Source organism: Mixophyes fleayi, chromosome 4, assembly GCF_038048845.1.
Source record: "Mixophyes fleayi isolate aMixFle1 chromosome 4, aMixFle1.hap1, whole genome shotgun sequence".
Lineage (NCBI taxonomy): Eukaryota > Metazoa > Chordata > Amphibia > Anura > Limnodynastidae > Mixophyes > Mixophyes fleayi.
In genome coordinates this window covers 37,622,658-37,632,842 of record NC_134405.1, presented here as the reverse complement: position 1 = coordinate 37,632,842, position 10,185 = coordinate 37,622,658, and the positions used below count along the sequence as shown (strand labels likewise).

Sequence of the window (10,185 nt, the reverse complement as noted above, 5' to 3'; positions counted from 1 at the left end):
ATGTCATCATTAAATGCCCCTGTGGATTACTATACATGGGTAAGACTGAACGCCCACTAAAATAATGAATTGCCAATCAGAAATCTAGAATCATGGCAGCATTGAGAGATAAAATCTTGGAACAACCAGTGGGCAGGCATTTCTTATCATTTGAACATAAGATTCTGGAACTACTCTGTCTGCCAATTGATCATATTAAGAGAACAGCCCAAGGAGGAAATTGGGAAAAATGTTGCTTAAATGATAAAGCCATTGGATTATGTATTTATAAACTCTCCATCCTAAAGTCCTGAATGTTCAGCTGGGTCTTAATTGTCTTTTGCCTAACAATTATGTTTTCATATATTATTGCTCCTATTATGTTTATATCATTGTGTTATTATATTTTACACTTATAGGTAATCCTATGCTTAGTAACCTGTGGATACTTATTTTAGTTAAATACATTTATTTAAATTAAGTATTCATATAAGTCACTTATTTATTGTATTCTCATTAAGTTTAACTTTGTTTATATATTGGATGTAGTGTGTACATTTTGGAAGATTAGCAATGTTTCCCTCTAGGGTATTTACTACAGAAAATTACTCGGACATATTTTGATGTGATACAAGATGTGACTTAATAGCAAAATACTTGTTACATTCAGAGCAATTAAATGGTTTCTCTCCTTTGTGAACTGCCTGGGGGTAACGGTATTAACCTCCGGATTCTTGAACTCCCGCGAGTTCGGCGTCTTCAGCGCTTAAATTTAAAGCGGCGCTGCCTTGTAAAGGGAAATTTAAGCGGCGCTGCCTTGTAAAGGGAAACTTCCCTTTACAAGGCAGCGCCGCTTTAAATTTAAGCGCTGAAGACGCCGAACTCGCGGGAGTTCAAGAATCCGGAGGTTAATACATTTACCCCCTGATGTCTAACAAGTTTTGACTTTTTGCTAAAACTCTTGCTATTTTCAGAGCATTTAAATTCAGTCTCCCCTGTGTGAATCCTTTGATTTTTTACAAGATGTGACTTGCAGCTAAAACACTTGCTACATTCAGAGCTTTAAATGGTTTTTCCCCTGTGTGAGTCTTATGATGTGTTACAAGATGTGACTTGCAGCTAAAACACTTGCTACATTCAGAGCATTTAAATGGTTTTTCCCCTGTGTGAGTCTTATGATGTGTTACAAGTTGTGACTTGCAGCTAAAACACTTGCTGCATTCAGAGCATTTAAATGGTTTCTCCCCTGTGTGAGTCTTATGATGTGTTACAAGATGTGACTTGAGGGTAAAACACTTGCTACATTCAGAGCATTTAAATAGTTTTTCCCCTATGTGAATCTTATAATGTGTTACAAATTGTGACTTGCAGCTAAAACACTTGCTACATTCAGAGCATTTAAATGGTTTCTCTCCTGTGTGAATCTTATGATGTCTTACAAGATTTGACTTGAGGGTAAAACACTTGCTACATTCAGAGCATTTAAATGGTTTCTCTCATGTGTGAATCATCTGATGTCTAACAAAATCTGACATTTGGGTAAAACACTTGCTACATTCAGAGCATTTAAATGGTTTCTCCCCTGTGTGAGTCTTATGATGTGTTACAAGATGTGACTTGTGGGTAAAACACTTGCTACATTCAGAGCATTTAAATAGTTTTTCCCCTATGTGAGTCTTATGATGTCTTACAAGATATGACTTGCCGCTAAAACACTTGCAACATTCAGTGCATTTAAATGGTTTCTCCCCTGTGTGAATCTTATGATGTCTTACAAGAGTTGACTTTTGGGTAAAACATTTGCTACATTCAGAACATTTAAAGGGCTTCTCTTCTATATTAATCCCTTGGTGTTTTACAAGATCTGACTTGAGGGTAAAACACTGGATACATTCACAGAAAAGATTGTGTTTCTGTCCTGCAATATTCATCATATGTTTGATGAGTAACAACTAAGTTGAGATGGTTTCTCTTATTCAGAAAATGAAAATTGCTTGTCGGAATTTTCTAGAGTTGAAGAAGAATTAATGTATGTAGTCTACTTTACTTGTTGGTGAGATTTTTCTTTGGAATTCTTAGATGTTTTGAGAGATAAATGTCCTCTTCTGAGCTGCCTTCTGTTTTTTCTGTGAATCCTGCTCCTTAATTCACCTGTAATAAACATTATGATAATGTTAACAATGTAATGATTATCTGTGTGCTGTGTGAATCTACTTTCACAGTAGCAGAGTTATGTTGAGTAAGGAACACAATGTTTATTGCTAATGTAATGTGCAGTAACTAGAGCACTCTACTCCTGTAGCATGATCTATTATACATTACTCACCTCCAGCACTGACCATCGACAGGTAACAACTGCTACCAATCCTGTCACAACTTTTACCAGCTGTTGCACCAGTATGTTGGCGTTTTCTCTGCACACTTCATTGAAATGTGAATAATGAGAACACCTTCCTGTCACTTTGTTCAGTGTGAGGGGTACAGAGCAAACAGCAACATCACAACATGGTGGCTGCAGTGCATAAACCAGGACTATTAACGTGAGCCATCAGCTTGATTCAGCTGGTTTTAAGGGCATATAATAATACCTATTTAAGATGCATTTGTAGGTTTGATGTTTGGGCTAAGTGTGTTATGGAAAAGAATAGCAAAAAGATAATAAACAATAATGCTAGAAAAATAAATTATAAAAATATGTGTATATGTGTCTGGCAATGCATGTGTTTCTCTTTATATATGTTTATATGTAGTTTATTCTCAGTGAATCACAGTTGGAGAGGAAATATATAAAAACAAAGATGATGATGATGAGGAAACATATAAAATGTATATATCCACATGTATAACCTATGTGTATTAGCATATACAGCAAGGCAAAGGTTGCATAAACCTGGTGTGTCTCCTACCTATATTTTGATACATTATCCTAGTAGGACTTATACAGAATCAGTATAAAATTATGGTACGACACCTAGTTAAATAAAATAAAACACATAAAAGCACAAAGGAAGCATAATCAACATAAAAAGCGTAATCATCATAAAAACGGAGCGATCTCATAGCCTTCGTTAAGTCCAGCCGGGGCCAGGGTGTTAAGTTGGAATATCCAGAACATTTCCCTTCTGGATAGTTTGGTTATATGTTTCCTCATCATCTTTGTTTTTATATATTTTTATATATTTTTATATTATGTTATTATGTTCTACAACTATATGATGTCACTATGCTTGTTATTATGCTTATTATTTATTATTTACTATGTACCACTCAGTATGTTATTACTATAATCTATTGCTGCTATACCTTAATATTATCATCTAAGGTCACTCTGTTTTCCCTCAACCAAGATGGCCCCTTACAATTGAAATGATATGTTTATTTCAACTTTGGGTTTAGCCTGCCCAAAAACAAAATGGCCGCCGGCAAATCGCCGTTTTCTACACTCTTTATGCCCCTCCTGGCATTGAGCACCAGTCCCTAGGTGCCCCTATGAACCTATTCAGCCATTCCTGAAACAAGTGAGAGATAACTCACTTTAAAGACAGCAGAATAATCGCGGCTCGGTCGCGCATGCGCAGTAGCGATCGCGCAATGCGTATGCGCAAAATGGCCGCCGCCATATACAAATTACACTCCTGTAGATAGGAAGTGTTTTACATTCCTCCTGAAGAAGTCATTAGATGAAACGCGTTGAGGCCCTTCCACTGACTGTGCATCCCTGTATTGAGTCTACCTGGAGTATCTAACCATCGAGTTTTCTGTGCGGAGACTGTGGGAAGTTCCTGTGTATACCCGAGGGGCTGGTTTTACAGCAATCAGTGTAACCTGTATAACAGATAAGCTTGTTTTTGATTGATTTATTGTGATTGCACATTCTATATGATTTGCTAATTAAATGTCCGATTTTTGAAATACTACACCATATGGTACATTATCTTGTTTCCCCATATCTGATGAGTGGAGGAGAGGTTTTGTGACTGGTGTATGACTGAGGAACAGACATACAGATGTGCTGATTATGCAGACTTCTGGAGAAACATCGTGATACCGGGGAAGCTGGTTATATTATTATACTGGAAGCTGCTACACAGCTAAACGGTTCCTGCCTTTGAATAAGAGCAGTCTATGCAGATAAGCTATTTTATTGATCTTCTGGTGTGTTGATTATGGTGATGGGCTATCACAAATACACACTATTCCTCTGATTTTTCTGTTTTTCTGTCTTTTACATACATGCAAGACTGGACTTATAACCTTGGTCCAAGAGGACTATCCAGAATCTTGAAATATCTATTTACTTATGACTTATATTTTCCACTGAACTTTGGCTTATTTTCCAATACTGTCACACCTTAAGCGCCGATTCCTGCACTATACCTATCTATGTACTCTGGACTTACCACCCATTATAAGGAAGGCTGCCTCCATACGTGGAAGAGGTGTTTTTGTGGACTCTTTTGAAATACCATATATATACAATACTGTTGTTTGCGCCAATTGTTTATTGCTGTATATCTTCTATATATATATATATATATATATATATATAAAAATAGAGAAGCGCCAAACATAGTGTAATAATATCAAGTGAAACTCACAGCCATAAACATTCAAATTGGCCTCATAAAAAATACATATATATTATAAAGTGTATCTTCTAAGGGATATTTCCCCAAAATGTCAAACCCCTTCTCATGTGGATTATACTTCCAAACCGATGATTTGCATAGTGGAACTCAGAGGAATGAATAACAGAAGTATTGCAGTGCGTTCATGACAAGTAGCACATAATCATAGGATAGAAACCATTTGAATCAAAGCTTTATCCATAAAAGACAATAAAATGCCCATACATCGGGTAAAATATAACAGGCTTATCTGTTTAGGTAGCGCTTGCAGCGGTCCTTGTAAAAAAGCCTCTCTGGCCGCATAGACAGGAACCTCCTCGTCAGCAGTTACCGATAACAGAGCCTCAACGATCCCTTGACGCGTTTCGTCTGTAGCAGACTTTATCAAAAGATAAAGATATCAAAAGATAAAGTCTGCTACAGACGAAACACGTCAAGGGATCGTTAAGGCACTGTTATCGGTAAAGCTATACAGGCTTTACCATCAGTAGCTGTTACTAATAGCTGAAGGCAGTGTGGTGTAATGGGAGCTTGTATTAAAGTTATCTCTTTATCATTATAACAACGGTAGCTGCAGATAGCCAGTGTAACCTCTTTACTAAATATATTTGATACTATTGAAAGTATTGTATTTAAATAATCTCCAGCCTGCATGATTAGTACCCCATTGAAAAATATAAACGAACTAGTGAATAACAACTATTTTTACATTTCAAATAGATAAGACTAGTTTGCTATCATGGAGTGAATGTGTTATAAACATTGTTAGTCCCATACATTATTTTTTTTAAAGCTTACTGTTATATCACTCTATAAACATTATATGTGATCTGGGAGCACTTGGTGAGGCTTGGTAGATGATCTACCATTTTAGAACACCTCTTCATTCTTTTTCACTCTGAATGTTTTTAAATATTTTGCTCCAAGATTATAATCTGGACCAGAGAAATATTTTAATAGTATTAATAAAAGAATAAGTTTAACTAACTATTTAGATCACAGAGTACCCCCATAGAACATTCTTTTTTTCTCCTTTGGAATCTTTGCACAAGCACTTTATCACATTTTTAATAAATCCAAATATCAAATATTGTATGCTTAGAATAAAGACTCATCTCTTCCTTCGAATACATCCTTGACCAGCCAAAGAGAGATTTACAAAATCAGGTAAAGCAGGCAGAGGAAAAGGCTAATAGTATGGTAAAACACAAAGGTATAAAAAGCAGGATTAATAATGCCTACATAGATCAAAACTAAAGGTTTACATATACACGTACACAAGATACAAAATATGTGATCTGTCTGCACAGGAGATAATAGACTCCCTAACTACTCACTACTATTAAAGCAATTTACATATTTAGTTGTAGGTGATGCCCTCATGAAGAATATTGACAACAAGTACACTAAAGAGGAAAGAATAGGATCTCTGTAGTAATGCAAATATATAATCAGGCAGTCATATGGCAGCAATTCAAAGGTGGATTCTACTATTAGAAACGTGTACCTAAAAAGTAACCACTCATCTGCACACACGTTATATATATATATTTTTATATATATATATATATATATATATATATATATATATATATATATATATATCTAATATATAAATGCTTAGTGGCATCTGTGTGTGTGTGGGAAAAAAAAACAAGTTGCAGCGTCACCTGCTGGGCAGAGTTATACATTGACCTACTAAATTCTTAGTGTGTGTGGGAAAAAAAATTCAAAAAGGGCTGAAATTTGGTAGGGCTCAAACTTATTTTCGTGAGGTAATTTTACCTCATGAACACACATGTGTAGAGGCGTGCGTTAGTGTGTGTGTGTGTAAAAAACTATTTCCTCAGAAAGGGCTCATCCAATTGACCTGAAATTTGGTATAGTGACATTATTTGACAAAAAAATTAGAATAGTCAAGTCAGTTAACTTCCATCATCCCCCCTTCCCCCCGTGGGAGGGGTAGTAAAGGCTAAATTTACGAGTTGAGGGGTCAAACTCATTTTCGTGAGGTAATTTTACCTCATGAACACACATTAAAAAGGGTGCTTGCGTCGGAAAGTAACGATCTTCCCCTGAGGAGGCCTGGGCTAGGCCCAAATGCATGACAAGAACCTTTTTAAGACCTTAAGTATCTTGTTTTGACTAGAATGCATGAGTATCATGCACGGGTTAACTTGTATATATATATATATATATATATATATATATATATATATATAATTGCCACAATAAATGTTATATCATGTATGCAGTGGTTGGCTCATTAAACTATTTGGCCTTAATGTGCATTATTTGTGCAACTAAAGTTGTTTTTTAAGATTATGGGATTACTAAATTATTCCTATAATTACATATATGTTTTATACAATTTGGTGAAAATCTAGAGATAGCTATCAATATTTTTAGAAATACTTTACAACTGTACATTTATATTTATAATGGTTCATAAATAACTAACTATACTGCCAACAATAGAATAAAGTAGATACATATAATATACAGTGTATTATCAGGATATTTAAAGTTCAAGACATGTAAACCAAGCTTCATTGTGCAATACAATATTTACAATTAAATATATAAAAATATAGAATATAAAATTTACAGTTGTATAGCTTAATAATTATAATTCCGTTTGATTACAATACTAATTATATAATTGTTGTTAAGGCAAAACCACATCCTAGATTTATAATAATACAATATTTACAACATAATATCTACAAACGTTTGTGTAAGTGTCAATACAATTGCATACAAAATATAATTACCTTACTCTGAGGATTTCTCCTTCTATCTCTTTCCCTCCTGATTATTCTTACTGTTCCATCCTTCCAGCTCTCCAGCCACCAACTCAACCATCAACTAACTAACACTAGCCTGATACTGCCTACTTATACTCATCCCCCCCATCTTTCTACAGTAGTTCCTGTGATGATGAAAAGGTATTCTCAGGCTGTTTGTCTCCAGGTGAAATTTTAATTAAAATCGAATTACATTCTTAAAATTTGTTTCATCAGAGCAACTTCTTTTGTAGACCTCATTGACTTGTAAATGAGATATAAACATTCTTACTACAAAGGAAAATGCTAATTAGCCCTTGGCAGATGGAAGATCTTCCATTCTTATTAGATTACAGCACTTTCTGACATCCTGTTATGTCAACAAATGGATTTTTTGTTTAGGATTCACCTCTAGTCTAGACAAGCATTGTGAGCAGAAAGACTTGTTCTAAATATCAACAGTAACTCTGATTTCAAAATTATTCACTGTTTAAAATAAACATGTATATAAAACCTCCTCAAGTCAATGCTACTGCTACCTTTGCAATTTTTTCAATACTTTCAAATATGAAATATTGTATGCCCATAAAATGTAATATAATAATACATATAATACTCAATATAAAGACTCAGATGTTTCTTCAATTACATCCTCGACTAGCCAAGAACAGAGATACAAAACCAGATAAAGCACACAAAGTGAGAGCACTAATTGTATTGGTAAAAACACCAAGGTATAAAAAGCAGGATTAATAATGCATACATAGATGAAAACTGCAGGCTTATTTATACACCCATACAACATATAATTATGTTACATACAGGAGATATTGGATTCCCTTGCTACTCTACTATTTAAGCAATTTACATATTCATGAACAAAATAGTCAACAAGTAATCTACGGAAAAATAGAGAATCTCTGGAGTACTGCAAATATCTAATCAGCCAGTCATGTGGCAGCAATTCAAAAGTCGATCCTACCAAGTACTAGAGAGGTGTACCTAAAAAGGGGCCACCAATTTTTTTGTATATATATATATATATATATATATATGGATTACTAGAATAACTGAAACACTAAATGTATTATCATGCATGTAATGGTTGGCTCATAAAACTATTTGGCCTTAATGTTAAGTAATTGTGCAACAGAGCTTGTTTTTTAAGATTATGGGACAACTAAATTATTCCTGCCCTTACATATATGGCTCATACAATTTATTTGAAAATCTGGAAATAGCCATCAATATATTTAGAAATATTTTACAAATGTATGTTTATATTTATAATGGTTCATAAATATTTAACTACATTGTCAACAATAGGATGAAGTAGATACATATAATATACAGTGTATTATCAGGATATTTAAAGTTCAAGACATGTAAACCAAGCTTCATTATGCAATACAAAATTTACAATTAAATATATAAAAATATAGAATATGAAATTCACAGTTGTATAGCTTAATAATTATAATTCTGTTTGATTACAATACTAATTATATAATTGTTGTTAAGGCAAAACCACATCCTAGATTTATAATAATACAGTATCTACAACATAATATCTGCAAACGTGTGTGTAAGTATCAATACAATTGCATACAAAATATAATTACCTTACTCTGAGGATTTCTCCTTCTATCTCTTTCCTTCCTCATTATTCTTACTGTTCCATCCTTCCAGCTCTCCAGCCACCAACTCAACCATCATCTAACTAACACTAGCCTGATACTGCCTATTTATTCTCATTCCTCCCCCATCTTTCTTCAGTAGCTCCTGTGATGATGAAAAGGTATTCTCAGGCTGTTTGTGTCCAGGTGAAATTTTAATTAAAATTGAAATACATTCTTAAAATTTGTTTCATCAGAGCGACTTCTCCTGTAGACCTCATTGACTTGTAAATGAGATATAAACATTCTTACTACAAAGGAAAATGCTAATTAGCCCTTGCAGATGGAAGATCTTCCATTCTTATTAGATTACAGCACTTTCTGACATCCATACCGCCCCATCTCACTTCTCCCCTACGCCTCCAAACTTCTTGAGCGGATAGTCTGCTGTCGCCTCACCAGATATCTCTCGGACGATTCCCTCCTTGACCCTCTCCAATCTGGATACCGTTCCCTCCACTCCACTGAAACTGCCCTGACCAAAGTTACCAACGACCTCCTTTCAGCCAAATCTAAGGGTCACTTCTCCTTACTCATCCTCCTTGACCTCTCCGCGGCCTTTGACACTGTGGACCATCCCCTTCTTCTGCAAACTCTTCTCTCTCTCGGCCTCTCCGGTTCCGTCCATGCCTGGTTCTGCTCCTACCTCACTAACCGCACCTTCTCTGTCTCCATGTCTGGCTCTTCCTCCACCCCCTCCCCACTCCCAGTAGGCGTCCCCCAGGGCTCTGTCCTCGGCCCTTTACTCTTTTCGCTATACACTTCCTCCCTTGGTGCGCTCATCTCCTCCTTTGGTCTTCAGTATCACCTGTATGCTGACGACATTCAACTCTACATCTCTTCTCCTGATCTCTCTTCCTCCCTTATCTCTCGCGTATCTGACTGCCTCTCGACCATCTCCTCCTGGATGTCCTCCCGCTTTCTCAAAATTAACATCTCCAAAACTGAATTCATTGTCTTTCCTCCCCCCAAACTCCCCTCCCACCACAACCTCTCTATCGTTGTTAACAACACCACCATCTCCTCTGTTACCCAACTCCGTTGCCTGGGTGTCACCCTTGATTCCTCTCTCTCTTTTGCCCCCCATGTCCAATCCCTTGCCCAAGCCTGTAGACT

General features: G+C 35.7%; 1 pseudogene; it reads right to left on the bottom strand.

The window, feature by feature from the left end:
• Positions 1 to 995: 995 nt before the first annotated feature.
• Positions 996 to 1,910, bottom strand: LOC142150623 (uncharacterized; annotated as a pseudogene).
• Positions 1,911 to 10,185: the final 8,275 nt, after the last annotated feature.